Source organism: Leptonychotes weddellii, chromosome 6, assembly GCF_054177405.1.
Source record: "Leptonychotes weddellii isolate Sample4059 chromosome 6, ASM5417740v2, whole genome shotgun sequence".
NCBI classification, from domain to species: domain Eukaryota; kingdom Metazoa; phylum Chordata; class Mammalia; order Carnivora; family Phocidae; genus Leptonychotes; species Leptonychotes weddellii.
The window spans coordinates 47,456,217-47,473,022 of record NC_138374.1 but is presented as its reverse complement, the minus strand read 5'-3'; the positions used below and the strand labels follow the sequence as shown (position 1 = coordinate 47,473,022).

At 39.5% G+C, this 16,806-nt stretch overlaps 1 protein-coding gene across 2 annotated transcripts in view; it reads left to right on the top strand.

Annotated features, from left to right (window-relative positions):
- Positions 1-16,806, top strand: part of VCL (vinculin) — a 112,028-nt gene that overhangs the window by 15,645 nt on the left and 79,577 nt on the right. The window lies entirely within an intron of this gene.

Here is a 16,806-nt window from a genome sequence, read left to right as displayed (position 1 = left end):
ATCGAGTCCCACATCAGGCTCCCTGCTCAGCAGGGAGTCTGCTTCTCCCTCTGACCCTCCTCCCTCTCATGCTCTCTGTCTCTCATTCTCTCTCTCTCGAATAAATAAAATCTTAAAAAAAAAAAAAAAAGAAAATGGATCAACCCCTTTCTTCTTGGCTCCCTTTTTGCCGCCTTTCGTAAGGCGCTTGTTCTTGCCGACCGCCATGGTGCTGCTCCGTGTGTCCTGCATTTTGCTTAGACGCTCATCCGTTGATGGACACTTGGGTTCCTTTTTTTTGGCTACTGTGAATAATGCTGCTATTTCATCACTCTTTTATTGCCTTCTGAGGTCTGGACTTTGTCCCTGAGGTGTAGAACCTCCTCATGGAGTCAGGTAAGACTGTGAACCCAGCCACTGATGCCAGGGAACAAACACGTAATCAAATCAGGCCAAAGGCCCTTTGTAGAATATGGCAGGAAGACAGGAGGGGAAGTTCATTCTGTCTTAGAGAGCCAGTATTTGAAGCATGAAGAAGTTTGCCAGCCAGAGAAAAATGGGAAAGCCTTCTGTGCAGGGCAGGAGTGTGAATGAGCAGTGAAGGAGTGGGGCGGTTTTAGTAAAGAGACTACTAAGGTAGATTTTGTTAGTTTGGGAAGGGACTTATGTGCCATATTAACCAATCAGAAAAAAACCCAACTTTAATTTTTGAATAAGTAAAAAACTCACCTAGTTCAAAAATTTTTTTAAAGATTTTATATTTATAGGTAACCAGTGAACATAGGAAACCCAGTGTCTTGGGTATGCTTCTAAGATAGCTTATGCATATTCAGGCGATATGTTTTCCCCTTTTATGGTGACCTATCGTACGATTCCTTGATTTTTTTTTTCCCTTAACATACTTTGGAGAACATTTTTTATCACTATATATTGAGTCTTTTGACAGTTACATAATAATCCATTGATGATTGTAACATAATTTATGTAACTAGGTCCTTATGGAAGGACCTTAGGTTATTTATGATCTTTTGCTGTTTCTGACTGTGGCAATGAATGATATAGTTAGGTCATTTTATGCCTCTGCAAGTATATTTATAAGGTAATTTCTAGAAGGGGACCGTTCTAAGCACTGGATGTAAGTCAATGGAAGGATTTTATTTATTTATTTATTTGAGAGGGAAGGGGAGGAGGGGCAGAGGGAGAGGGAGAGAGAGAGTCTTAAGCAGGCTCCATGCCCGGTGCAGGGCTGACAGGGGGCCCAATCCCACAACCCTGAGATCATGACTTGAGCCAAAATCAAGAACCAGCCACTAAACCGACTGAGCCATCCAGGTGCCCCAGCAATGGAAGGATTTTAAATTGGGGTATAACATGGACAGTTTTGGGTTTGAGAAAGATAATCCTGGTAGTGGTGGGGAAGATAGATTAGAGAGTGAGACACACATTGTTGGAGAGCCATCCATCCAAGAGATAGTGAAGGCTGCCTTCAAGCACTGGGGGAGTGCAAATAGAGAAAGAGGGGGCAAATTCTAGAGAACCTCTTTGTTACTTAATTTAACTTGGATTCCAGTATTCTCAATTTCAGAAATGCACCAGTAAAACAAACTGGTTTTAAAAATTACTAATTATTTTATTAAATAAGTTATACCCATACCTTTTTGATTTCATATGGAAGAAAGAAAAATACAGTGGCTAGTATCATGGATCTACCTGTAGAGATCTTGAAGAAAACAGAAAAAAATCAAGTTGTAGTGGGAGCTCTAAGGAAAGGGCTATACTTGGCCTTGAACTCAGGTATGGCAGTGGTTTTTAATCACTCCAGTATGTATTCCACGCTGGCATGGACAGATATCTGTGGTAAGACGTTAGGCAAAAAACAGTAGGGGGATATATTTAGAATGATCCCATTTTGTATTATCCTATATGTGGAAAAGCATACACTAAAATGTGGTGGGATTGAGTGGTGGGATTTCAGGTTACACACTTTTTTTCTTACCATAATTCATGTTTTCCCCCTAACAATAAACATATATCACTTTTGAAGTAAGAAAGATAAATCCAGTATTTTCCCACATCTTTTTCTTGTTGCTGTTTGCACTGTTCTCAATGCTTGGAATCACCCTTCTCTTGTTAAAATGGGCCCAGTGTTGATGTCACTTTCTCCATGAAGTCCTTTCCAGGCTGCTCAGTTGAAATTAATCTCTCCATAAGGCTTGCCTAGGTTTCTTATCCGATACTGTCATGAATTAGAGCTACTTATGTGCACGTGTGTTTGAACTCCTCTTCCCTCCAACCTAACCCACCTTATAAATTTGAGTTCTGGAAGGCATGCAGTACTCTCATACCGTGGGATTACTTGCACTTGGGAGATGTGTAATGCTAAATCAGTTGTATTTGCAGCACTGCAGTTTTTTCTCTGTCAGAGGGAGAAGAAATAGATACAAATTCCAAGTCACAGTCAGCAGAGTGATTTTAAAATTCTGAGCGCAACGATTTATCTATATACACCAGATGAATACGGTTTCCTAATTTGAAAAGGCTGCTGAAAAGTCCCTGGAGAACAAGGAGCCATAAATAAATAAACATCATCTCTAAAACTGCTATATCTATTGCATCTCTAACAGGGAAATATGAATGTTATATTTTACCTGAAATATACCAGAAAACTTTTATCTTTGAACCGGAAGCTCCAACTTGGGCTGTTTGTTCTAAAGTTTCCATACACAGGCAAATTCCTCAATTAGTCTGCAGTCATGTACTGATGGCACTGAGGAATGGGAATGCAAAATCCCAATCTTCCCCCTTGTCCAGAAATTGACCCCTTTTATTATGTTTGCCAGATAAAACTTTTCCTCTTCTTTTTTTCTTTTCTTTTTTCTCTTCTTTTTTTTTTTTTCCCAAGTAGTGTTCTGTTGATCTTTCCTTCCATATCTTTTTTCTTCTTCTTCTTCCTCAAAGCTACCAGTCTAGATTAGGCTTTAATAGTGTCCCTCCTGATAGTTACCTGCTAGTCTCTCACTCCTATCCGTTACTGCCAGTTTACTTAGTAAATCTAAGTACAGCTCTGATCTCAACACTTTCCTTGCTCAGAAGCTTGTACCTCCTCCAGTTGTCTTCTAAATTAATCTAAACTCCTTATTCTAGTTCTTGAGGGCTACCACCCCCCAACCCCTTTCTGTTCTTACTTCTCTATGGAGTGGAGAAGTCTGCAAACTACAGCCTGTGGGCCAAAATGTGGACTACCCAGGAGCTAAAATAGTGTTTATATTTGTGAATGTTTGAAAAAAAAAATCAAAAGAATATTTCATGTTACATGAAGTTATATAAAATTAAAGTTTCAATATCCATAAATACAGCTTTATTGGAACTGCCCTATCCACTCATTTACATATTTTCTATGACTTCTTTCACCCTACAACAGTGTTGAGAAGTTGTGACAGAGACCATATGGTCCACAGAGCCTAAAATATTTACTGTCTGGCCCTTTATAGAAAAAGTTTGCCAGCCCCTGACCCAGAGTTTTAGATTTATAAAGTTGGAAATGACTTCAGAGATGTTCTAATCCAACTCTCTCTCTCTCTTTTTTTTTTAAAGTAAGCTCTATGCCCAACATAGGGCTCGAACTTCTGGCCCCAAGATCAAGAGTCGCATGCTCTACTTACTGAGCTGGCCAGATGCCCTCAACCCTCTCATTTTAAAAATAAGAAAATGTATTCTCAGACATGATCAACAGAGTATCTGAAGCAGGTACCTTTGACAGTGGAAAAGCCAAAATCAGAACCCACTGGTGGTCCTACCCCACCATAGTGCCCCTTCCTCAAAGCCTATACTAGCCCAGTGAGACTGCTTGGCATATCACGAGCAAATTCAAGTCCTTCTCAGTTCTGTTTCTTTGCAGATACTGCATTTCCTTCTATCTAAGATAACCTTCTTCCCTCCAGAAATTATATCCACGCTTTAAGGCTCAGCTCAAATACTGAAGACTGCCCTAATCTCAACAACTGGTTGTACTCTCTGTCCACTTACCCCCAGTAGTGCTAAGTTCTACCTCCCTGGTGGCATTCATATAGTGCTGATGCTCTTCCAGGCCATAAATTCCCTAACTGCATCTTTGTGTCACCTGCACATTGCCTTACACATAGAATTCTCAGGACATAATTTAAAGAATAAATTAATCTAAAAACATCAGGATACAAGAGATGTCTTCAACATCTCTAGTTTATGTCTATTATGGAAAAAAAAAAAGAAAATACAGCACCACTGAGTAATATTTTGATGGGATCAGCTGTGTAGAAGAATTCATGGTAAGTTTACCTACACAATATATACCTAGCATTTGATGATGTATATCTTAGGGGGAACTTGGATTTGTCCTAAGGAGGATCACCTAATTATGTGATTATTATTTAAGATGAGTACATATATATATATATATATTTATTTTGTTTTGTTTTTTGAGAGAGAAAGGGAGAGGGGCAGAGGGAGAGGGAGAAAGAATCTTTTTATTTTTTATAAGATTTTATTCATTTATTTGAGAGAGAGAGAACAGCAGCGGGGGAGCGGGGGAGGGACAGAGGGAGAAGCAGACTCCCTGCTGAGCAGGGAGCCCGATCTGGGGCTCTATCCCAGGACCCCAGGATTATGACCTGAGCTGAAGGCAGACACTTACCAACTGAGCCATCCAGGCGCCCCCAACACGAATATATTTACTGATTACTAGGTTTATGGAAACTTGCCTGCTAAGTTAGGAATTCACACTTTAACTTCAACAGTGATAACCTTATACATTGTCACTCTCCAGGGATTCTCTGCTGTTATATCTTCCATGTAGATTCAGTTTGGGAAGTTTTCCAGTTATGAACCAATACAGCCTTGTGTTGTTCTGTAATGAACCATTAGGAGCGAACTTAATATTTAGTGGTGACTGAAATTAAAAGGATTGTAGTTTGTGTATAGATGCTTTGCCAGCATTTACTTTTAATACTTGGCTTAAAGCAACATTAACAATAAAAAAATCTCTCAATTCTGACTAATTCTGTTTCTTCCTTTTGCCCAACTGGAAATAAGTTATCTAAGATGGTAGAGCCAGAACTTACTAAAGGGTTTAGTTACCTGTGGCAACTATTCAACAGGTAGGTTGTAGTACGGATTTTTTGTATTAGTAAGCAAGTGAAACGAAAGGAAATAAACTTACTATTCCTGTAAAAGTCTTCTGATTAAACCGAGGCTGTGTCTAATCTGTTCATGTTGTACAAGGAGCAGTGATGAAATACAATCTGCCAAAGGCACAAACACTATTGCTGGGGATGGTTGTGGCTTTTTTTCTGTCTGTACATCTTGGCCAGTTTGGTCTGTGCTCTTATTTCACTTTTCAGCGAGTTTAGAATTGAGTCTTGCTCAGCCCATATGTAGTCACACTGACTATGTTTATAGTCATTGAGAAGAAAAGGTAAAAACATGAAAAACAAAAGCCTCAAGGTAAAATGGTGGGGGTTATTTAGTGTAGGTACCATTAAACAAGTCTTCTCTATGGGCATTTTAAATCGGCAGCCTTAACCACTTACCACGTGAATTCTCTGAAACACTGGATTTCCAGTTTTGGCTGTTGGTAAGAAGTGTGTTCATAGCTTGAGTGGAGAAATAAAGTAATTTTGCTTCGGGCTGTAATTTAATGGGTCAGGGTGTCTATTACAGCCTGGAGCCAAATTTAATTACTAAACTGTAAAAGCGACTCTGAACGATCTCCAGTTAGCAAGCAAGATGGCTCCCAACATTAGTAAAGACACTTAAAGACTTTCGCCATTGGGTTACTATTTCAAATTTTGACCACACCTGTAATTAAAAAAAAAAAGTGAAAAGTACCTGGGTGGCTCAGGTGGTTCCGTGTTTGACTCTTGATTTCGGCTCAGGTTGTGATCTCAGGGTTGTGAGATTGAGCCCTCCATCGGGCTCCGTGCTCAGTCTAGAGTCGGCCTGAGATTTTCTCCCTATCCCTCTGCCCATTTATGCCCCCGCTCCTCTGACCCTCTACCCCACTCGCCGCTCATGTGCACTCTCTCAGTCAATCAGTCAATCAGTCTATCTTAAAAAAAGTAAAAGGCTACATTATTTGTCAGTCCTGGTTCAATTTTAAAAACTAATGGCTGTCAGGTTGACTCAGTTGATCGTTCCTAAGCAAATAACAGTTATGGAGCTGAAGCAGCAGCAGCCCTAGTGAGTCTAACCTGTCCTGCCTGTGGAAACTTTCCAGCTTCTGGGAAGGGAAACCAGAACAACTGGGTATGAGTTGATTAGACAGCAGCCTGATGGTTTATATTTGCCCGTTGTGAGCCTGAAGGTTTTCTTGTCCTTGCCGTCTGATAGCTCCACAGAGTTATAGAATCATGCAGTATAACAATAGGAAACATTACACATCATTGCATCCCTGTCCCTCATTAAAAAAACACACACATACACAGTAGAGTGGTTTAGAATTAGAGCATGTGTATGCTGAAGTCAACCCCATTATCTGAGTAATTTTAGGCAAATCAAGGAACCTTTCCATGCCTCTGTTCATCATCTGTAAAATGAGATTGTAATGGTACCTACCTCATAGGGTTGTTGTTATAAAGATTTAGTGAGCTAATAAAGGGCTCCTAACTTACATCATGTGCTCAATTAAAAAACAAACAAATTATTTTTTAAAAAGGAGAAAACAGAAGTCACAAATGAATACCACAGTGGCAGAGGGAAAAAGGGACTAATATTTATTTAGTACCTGTTATCTTCCAGGCGCTGGAAGATACATATGTATTAGTTAATTTACATATGCATTACATTCTTTAGCCCCCGAGAGAGATTTTGCTTTTCCTGTTTTACTGGTTAGGAGACTGAGACTCAAAAGAGATTAAGTTACTTGCCCAAGGACACAGTATTAATAATAGCAGAGCAGGAGGAGAGATTCATTCCAAAGCCCCAGTACTTTTCCCACAGCTCCATGTTACTTTCCACTAGGTCCCCAGTTTTCCCTACATAAAAATGGGTTGCATTTTGAAAATTCATCTACAAATTGGTTTGGAGTTATTTTTCCGGAGGGACAAAGTTACAAATGGTGGTTACATACCGAGACTTAATCTGCAAAAGCTACATTGTTATTGAAATTCTGCATATTTGTGACCTAAAACTATTAGGAAAGAATGCATTTGCAATTCTGGCTATTAAAGCAGAAAAACAAAAAGTATATTTTAAATTCTGTGGAATAATAGTTCTTTGAGAAAAGCAGATTTGGTTAGAGAGCAGTAAGAAGAAGATGGAGACTGTTTTGATGCTGGTGGGGCCTTTGAGATACTTTGAGGGACTAAACATTTATAGCCCAGAGACAGCCTATATTTGATAACACTTTGATGATGTACAGAGCACATTCTTATGCATTATTTCCTTATAATCATGTATGAGGCATATAGGACAGGTGGTAGAGTCGACCTGATTTTCCTTGGCAATAGTTAGCTTTCTTTTTTTCGTGATTTCATCCATGATTTTTTTTTTTAAAGGAGCCTAGCTAGTCACTTTAATAGAGGATTAGTTTGTAAGTGTATTGAAGAATGAATGAAAATAAAAGAATGAAGGTCTTCCTGAGTTAATTGTGCAGAAATAGAAGGAATTAGAATGGAGTAAAGGGTATATGTGGGCTGATCTGAAAATGGTAGAATTAAATGTTAAGTTTTTTGTTGGCACTTTTTTATCTTTATTTAAAGATTTTATTTGAAAGAGAGCGCAAGAGAGAGAGACCGCGTATGCCCGCACATGAGGGGGTGGGGGGGGCAGAGGGAGAGGGAAAGGGACAAGCAGACTCCCTGCTGAGCGTGGAGCCAGCCTCAGGGCTCGATCCCAGAACCCTAAGATTGTGACCTGAGCTGAAATCAAGGGTTGGTCACTTAATGGATTGAGCTACCCAGGCGTCCCTAGTTCGCACTGTTTTTTGAGCACTTTGCTAGTCACTGTGTATCATGGCTATGAGGGAAGAACAATCCAGACCTGACCCCAATGGAATTTGTTCTTTACTTGAAGCATCTTTTGAAGATTATATCCAGATCATGCGATGATCTTTTCCTCCCCACCAGTGTTTATGAATACGCGATAGTTATTTAACTATAAGACTAGTGTGATTACTACTGAGTTCCGGTTTAAGTAATCTTTTTAATAACTAAAAAAATTAAAGGGGCGCTTGGGTGGCTCAGTCGGTTGAGCATCTGCCTTCGGCTTGGGTCATGATCCCAGAGTCCTGGGATCGAGCCCCACATCAGTCTCCCTGCTTAGTGGGGATCCTGCTTCTCCCCCTCTCTCTGCGGCTCCCCCTGCTTGTGTTCTCTGTCAAATAAATAAATAAATAAAATCTTGAAAAAATATTAGAAAAACTAAAGCAGATTGAATGAAAAACAGTCCTTTTATTTTCCCATAATTATCGCTTGCTTTCTTGTTACTAAAGGTAGGACTAAAGGGTGACAATTGGCGAAACTTTATGTGATGTAGTATTTGCTTCTCTGTGTTTCAAAACAAAATAGAAATCACTTTAAGTAGGATTTGGATGCTGTAAATGGGTGTAGGAATATTTGTCACTTAATGTCTTGCTTGCAAGTTAGGCAGTGTACCTAAAAACACGGGAAATGGAGCCAAGAGGCTTGGATTCACATTCAAGTCCTGCAACTTTCTGAGAGAAATTACCTCTCTGAGCTTCCTTTCTGATGTGATGCTTTTGGATTAGGTTGCCAAATTCTTTCTTTCTTTTTTTTTTTTTTAAGATCTTATTTATTTGAGAGAGAGAGAGAGAGAGAAAGAATGCAGAGGGAGAGGGAGAAGCAGACCTCCCACTGAGCAGAGATCCCAACACGAGGCTCTATCCCAGGACCCCGGGGATCATGACCTGAGCCGAAGGCAGACACTTAACCAACTGAGCCAGCCAGGCGCCCCCCAAATTCTTTTTTACTCTGAAATTTTCTGTGAAATGGAAGGAGCATATTTTGTGTTCACTTGAGAGGGCTCAGGAGAAACTGGGTGGTGGGGAGAAGTTCCCTGTGCTGATGACATGCTTTATTATAAATTAGTGGCCATCCAGAGTGCAAGTGTAAGTAATTGTGAAGTGTACAGAAGAATCCTGAGTTGAGGGAGAGAATGAAGTATAGTATTTGCAAATTGGAAGCCTGCCCACAGCATCTTCATAAACAGGAATCTGGTGATCAGGCTGCTGTGCTAACATTTATCTAGCCTTAATTGATACAGTCAATCTTATGTTGGGTTACAATAAACAGCTGCTGCCAAGGCAACTTAACACTAGTTCTAAGGAAAAGTATGTTGCAGCAAATAAGCTTGCTTGACACTAGAACTTGACACAGACATGGTTCATCTACTGTTTATCTCATGTGATTGTGTTATCATTGATGCACATTTAAATTCCGTTTTTGGCAGTTGGTCAAAATTTGAACCTTTTAGGCACTGGTGATTTCTCATTACTTTATAGATTATTACTTACCATGAATATTGTTGACCCATTTTAGAAATTTAGTTTATATTTTTCTGATTATGAAGGCAATGCTTAGTCATTTTTTTTTTAAGATTTTATTTATTTATTTGACAGAGAGAGAAACAGCAAGAGCAGGAACAGAAGCAGGGGGAGAGGGAGAAGCAGGGGGAGAGGGAGAAGCAGGCTTCCCGCCGAGCAGGGAGCCCATTGCGGGGCTTGATTCCAGGACCCTGGGATCATGACCTGAGCCGAAGGCAGACGCTTAATGACTGAGCTACCGAGGTGCCCCGCATAGGCATTTTTAAAAAGATTTATTTATTTATTTTAGAGAGGGAAAGAAAGCAAGCACGAGTGGGAGGGGCAGAGGGAGAAGGAGAGAGAAGACTCTGGGCTCAATCTCACGACCCCAAGATCATGATCCGATCCAAAACCAAGAGTCAGCTGCTCAACTGACTGTGCCACCCAGGTGCCCCCATAGTCTATTTTTAAAAACCTGGAAAGTACAGAAGAAGATTCAGAAGAAAATAAAGATCATGTGAAATTCTACTTTTTGTGTTGTGTTTCCTTCCAGTCATTTTTTTTTTTTTTGATCTGGATATGTATTTGAGGGGACAGTGGGATATTTCATTAGTGAGATAGCTGAGGCATAAGTAGAATTTCCCATGACACTCATGATGATGGGAATCTTGCCTTGTGCGCTGTGCTAATTAAGAACTGAATGTTTGTTAAATCAGGTGGCACAGACTCAGAATGCCTGCACGGCCAAATAGGTAACTGTGTGAATCAGACCAGTTAGAGGACACTGGGGAGTGGTAGGGACTGTGGTAAACTGAAAAATGCAGGACCTGATTGAAGAAAACTGCTATCTCCAGCTTATTGATGCCAAATGGAAACAGAGCCTAGTGTTACCAGATCTTCCTGATATCCAATAAAATCTAGAAATCTGTATTTCTTTTTAATGTGACATTTTCCATTTAAAAAAATACTGTGCAAGTCAAACAAAATAGGACTGTAGATTGCACCTTGGCCATACACTGCCATTTTATCATTCCTGGCATAAATACTTCTCTTGGTCTTTCTCTCATAGCTCTCACAAGAAGAGCACTTTTATAACAGAAAATATTTAGAGGACTTGGACAAGGAATTTCTAAGAGCGGCTTCAGGAATTTTCACTCTGTATAGACACTGAGAGGGTTGCCTAGTGCAGAAATGATAAACCCAGATACCCACAGGGACCAGGAAGTGACATAAGTGAGTGAAATGGTCTGGATGTTAAGATTATAGGGAGTGGTGCAGAGAGTATATCTCCTGTTTGGGACATTTGGGTTCTAGCAAATTGTTTCTTTGCTGAAATGCAGATCTGATGTGGCCAAATCTTCTGATATTTCAAGAGATGTCAGATATTTGTATCTTTATGAAATTTCTTGATTTCAAAAAAAATGTGGCCGAAACAAAAATTACCCTTCATCCAAATTCCTCACAAAGGCCATTGGTTTGTAACTTGTGGCCTAGATCACTTTGTTCCCTAAGTGTATCCTACAAATCCTAATTTCATCATAGGTTAGTAGGTATTAAGAAATAAATAATTTGGAAAGTGGTGGATTAAATAAAATTAAACATTTCCTGACTGAAGCTTATCTTAGATCCTTAAACTAATGTTTTATAAATTCCTAAGAAGATATAGCTCCTAGACCCCACAGTTACAGTTAATATCTGTTCTATTTATTACCTCATCATCCCTCTTGTCTCCAAGGAAGAGGTGATTTCTTCCTGGTAAATGTTAGTCCCTCTACTTGTTCTCCATGTTCTTTCCCTGCCTCTTCGGAGACCTTGCTTCATAATCAGTGTCTTGTTTCCTGCTTCCTTTCCTTCAGCCTGTCAATGTTCTCCTATTTAAACAAAGTAGTAACCCTTCCCTTACAGCATACACAAAAATAAACTTCAAATGGACTATGGACCTAAAATGTAAGAGCTAACTAAAACTATAAAATTCTTAGAGTAAAATGTAGGAGTAGATCTTCATGACCTTGGTTATGCAAAGCCTTCTTAGATACAATACTAAAAGCACAAGCCACAAAAGAAAAAAATAGATAAATTGAATTTCTTCAAAATTAAAATTTTTTGTGCTACAAAGGACACCATCAGGAAAGTGAAGACAACTCACAGACTGGGAGAAAGTATTTGCAAAAGACACAGAACTAAAATTATAATTAAAGTGTGGGTAAACGGGCACCTGGGTGGCTCAGTTGTTTAAGCGACTGCCTTCGGCTCAGGTCATGATCCTGGAGTCCCGGGATCGAGTCCCGCATCGGGCTCCCTGCTCGGCAGGGAGTCTGCTTCTCCCTCTGACCCTCCTCCCTCTCATGCTCTCTGTCTCTCATTCTCTCTGTCTCAAATAAATAAATAAAATCTTAAAAAAAAAAAAAAAGTATGGGTAAAGGATCTGAATAGACATTTCTCTGAAGAAGGTATACAAATAGTTAATAGGCACATAGAAAGATGTTCAACATCATTAGCCACCAGGGATATTCAAATCAAAACCACAATGAGATACCACTGCACTAGGATGGCTATGATAAAAAAGACAGATAATAATGTTGCTGAGAATGTGAAGAAATTAGAACCCTCATATATTGCTATTGCTGGTGGGAATGTTCAATGGTACTGCTTCTTTGGAAGACATTCTGACAGTTCCTCAGGAGTTTAAACATAGAGTTACCATGTGATCCAGCAATTCTATCCTTAGACATATACCCAAGAGAAATGAAAACAAACATCCACACAAAAACATGTACACTAATGTTCATAGCAGCATTATTCATAAGAGCCAAAAAGTGGAAATAATCCAAATGTCCACCAATTGATGAATGGTAAACAAGATGTGGTATAACCACATTTGTCAATAAAAAGCAATTATTTGTCAATAAAAAGCAATGAAGTGCTGATATATACTCCAACATGAAAGAAGCCAGTCACTAAAGGTCATATATTGTGTGATTCCATTTGTATCAAATACAGGCAAATCTGTAGAGACAGAAGGTAAATTACTGATTGCCTATGGCTAGATGGGGTTGGAGAAGGGTTGGGGATAAATGAAAGGAGTGACTGCTAATGGGTTTCTTTATGGGGTGATGAAAATGTTCAAAAATTGTGGTGATGGTTGTACAGTCTCCGATTATACTAGAAACCATTAACTCTGGCAGTTGACACTAATGACTGTTCTCTCACATCCTTGAAACTTGATTCCTTCGGCTTTCGTGGCATCGTTCTGCCATTCCCTGGATGCTGCTCTCAGACATTTCCTTCTCAGCTCTTTTCACCAACTTGCTCTTCCACCAGCTGCAATCTTTTCTTCAGCCCAGGCAAGTAAACCGAGGAACCATCTCTTCAGTTGCTTATGGAACATTTGCTTATCTTCATCTAAACACCCCATAGGTAGTAATGAGTTTCCCTCTCAGGTCTGGTTTGCTCTTCCTATATTACCTCTACTCCTAAGTCCATTTGAGTCAGGAGGCTGGGAGTCATTCTAGATTTCTCCCTTACCCTCCACATGGAGTGTCTTTTTTTTTTTTTTTTTTGGAGTGTCTTATATATGCACCTCTTAAGTCTGCCCTCATATCCATCCATACTGCTGGTGCTTTAGCTCATCTGTAATTTATCTTTCATAAAGACTCTAAGCTCTGTGAGGTCAGGGGCCACATGTATTTGCTTCATTACTGTCTATAATACCTGGCACATCGTATGTTATATAAATACTTGATTAAATAAATGAACTAACACATGAACTTGTCATTGTAGTTTTTTAAATCTTTGATCCATTTTTGCTGCTGTATTTTTCTTATTGAAATGCAAACCTAATAATGTCTTTTGCTTAGAACCATTAAATAATTTCCCATTGCATAGAGAATAAAGTCCAAGCCCACTGCATACAAGGCCCTCCCTAATGTCCCTGTCTGCCTCTCCAACTTCCTATCCTCTCTATACCTCCTCCCTGTGGATCTGTGTTCCCTGAACCGGCCACACTTTCACATAGGCTGCCCCACTCCTGGGAAACTATCCTTTTTTCCCCAAATCCCATTACTCTTGGATAACTCTTTTCAGCCTTTCTAGAGTTTCTTTTCCTCTGTGAAACCTCTCCGGCCTCATTGACGCAGAGCTGAAGCTTGGATGGAACTCTGTTAGAGCATGCATTACGCTGTGTTACAGTGATTTGTTTAAACATTTGTCTTGTCTTTCTGTGAAGGGCAGGGACTGAGTCTCACTGATTTTTGTATTGCTATCACACACAGTGTTGTACACAGTGCCTACCACATAGGAAGTACTCAGTAAGTTCTTGATTAAATGAGTGAGTTGGAAATCAGTGTAGGTTAGAGAGTCCTCGTTTTTCTGGATATATGGCTTTTAAATACCTGACTCTAGTATATCATCTGTGAATGATGCAAAAGGTACCGTGGGGGTGGATGGATCACAAGTCCATCACCATTGCAGGAAAACAACCAAAAATGTTGCTGATGGTAGGCACATACATTATTATCATTCTTGTATGACCCAGATGTGGTACTGGACAGAGCTGCGTATCAATGGCCGTTCAGTATAATGGATTGATCAGCCTAATACACTGTAGAAACAGTGATTTGAGCCAAACGAAGTACAGGTAGATGGGTGCACATTCCCTTGTCAGGTCACAAGCAGTTGGTTTCTATTGATTGGCTCCATAGCTGGCCTACTGTAACTTTAACAGTACATTAGGCTTGCATTTTCATCATTTGCATCTTCTTGTCCAACTTATGTTGATTACCATCTCCCTGCATCCTTTAAATGTAATGTTCTATAGATGTCCTATGTTCTATACACTTCTGCTGTACAAATCTGTAACATAAGTCCTTCTGATGTGTTTTGCCTTCCTGTTTTCTTAGTTTAGCTAAGGGAGACATTTACATTAACATATTTTTTAGTCTGGGTAATGACTTGAACCAGCCAAGCTTTTTTTTTTTTGCTGGCAAGAAACCAAATCTCTCTACATTACTGAACCAAATTGAGTAGATTGTGATAAAAGGAGTAATAATAACAACAGTAGAAGACAAAAGGCCTCTCACATGGAATTTTGAACTAAAGTCACATATTGAACAAAAGATATTTAAATTAACTACTGAACAAAGTAAGGGCTCTTCAAAAGAAACAGGGCTTCCTGCCAAGCCCCCTAAAAATGCCCCCAGGCCTCGTACTCATTCACTACCATTATTTCAGTTTATCTGTCTAAGGATGCTTTATTTCTTATCTCATTCTCTTCCCACCACCTACCGGACACATAGTTGGCACTTACTGCCTGTTTATTGAATTGAGTGGAATTGGGCCTCAAGAGTTAGAGGCAATTCTCTGAAGAAAAAAATAAAAGAGAAATAGTTTTAGCAGTGAATAGAAGCAACAAATCTGAATTTCAGCAATGGAATAAAGCTTGGAAGTAATAAAATGTATTTACTATAAAGTTACTTTGAAAGGGCTGTTTTTAAATGCTGATCTGGAAAACCTGCTCAGAACTTAGACTATAATTAAGACTATTTGTCATTCTTTTCTCTGCCTTTTTTCTTTTTAATCCTTTAACTATGGGTCTTTTTTACAGAGGGAATAAGATTTAAGGTTAAAAAATCAGCCATCTACTTTAATCTCACAATCATAAAATGTATAGATAAAATATACAGGAAGTGAGAGCTTTTAAATTTTGCATTTGTTAATCGTTTCATACCTAGCCTTGTTCCTAAAAAGAACTTGAGGTCATAAATGAGGACTTAAGGTAGAAAAGATTAAGGTAAATTTCCTTTATCAGAGAATTAAAAGGGAGTTTGGCCAACCTACAGTAGATAAGTAAGGAGATACCCAAAGAGATCATATAGCTTGGAAGAAATATTTGAGTAATTATATGATTTATTTGAGGTCACAAGACCATTATTAAGCTGGAACTGAAAACCAAGTCACCAAATTCCTTTGCATATGTTCTTAACGTGTATGTAGCAAAAACATTTAACTAGTCAAGTGTTTTGGTGACTGGTGCCGCACAGGTTCGAGAAGCATTTGTTAAGATTATTACTGACCAGGGGAGCCTGGCTGGCTCAGTCAGTTAGGCATCGGACTCTTGATTTCAGCTCTGGTTGAGTTTGCGGGGTCATGATCTCTGGGTTGTGATCTCGGGTCGTGGGATCGAGCCTTGGGTTGGGCTCTGTGCTCAGCCTGGAGTCTGCTTGTCCCTCTCCCTCTTCTCCTCCCCACCCCCCGCTTGTGCTCTGTCTCTCTCACTCTTCTATGTCTAAAATAAATATATAAAATCTTTAAAAAAATAAAAGATTATTACTGACCTGCTTGTTTGCAAAGTGTAGCCCGTATTACGAATCATAAGCTTCCCCATTCTAAGGCTGACATCCAGGAGTATGTTTTTCCATAAGCCATGAAGATTCCTGCTAGTTAACAAAGAACGTTTTGTGAATTAATCCCCTTCTTAATTGTTCTACTCTTTTTATTTGGAAAAGATCCGTGCTAAAAAAGCTGTTTCTGTTTAGATAGTGTGGGGAAGAAGGAGGAAAGTGCATTTCCTGTCATTTCCTGGTTGATGGCTTAAAAATGTCAAGCTTTGGCTTGACTTTCCTAGATAGACTTTGCCAGTTGATCTCAAATAGAAGATGCCTTTCTGGTCCTACATATCTTTAGGAACTGGCTTCTTTGGAACTTCTTGAGTTGATCCTTCAGTGATAGAACACTGACTTGGAAAGATCTAGAACAAAGGATGACAACCTTTGAATAAATAGGCAGGTTAAGTTACATAATCCTCTGCCTTTGCTTGGCATACAAAGCCCTTCCCAGTGACTGGAGCTTTCCTTTGTAGCCTCATTTCTTTTGCTGAGGTGCAACCAGCCTGTTTTTCTTGTCTAGTCAACCATGAGCTCAAACACATCCGAGCCATTGCCTGTTTTCTCCTTTCTTCTGCTTGGGCTCTCTGATCCCTCTCTTTGCCATCTGGCAACGTCTGCCTTTCCAGGCCCAGCTTCTTTCTTCTGTGAAGAGACCACGTAGTAAAGGTAAAAATGAAAGTTAATCTAGCAGCTGTGTGAAGAGTGAATTAGAAGAAGGAAGTCTGGAGGTAGGAAGGCCAGTTTTAGAAGACAGTGAAAGTCCCACAGACCTGAGCTGTGCAATACAGTAGCCGCTAGCCACATGTGGAAATTAAAATTAAAATTAATTGAAAGAAGCCAATCTGTAAAGTCTGCATACTGGATGATTCTGACTATATGACATTCTGGAAAAGGTGAAACTGTGGAGACAGTGAAAAAGATCAGTGGTTG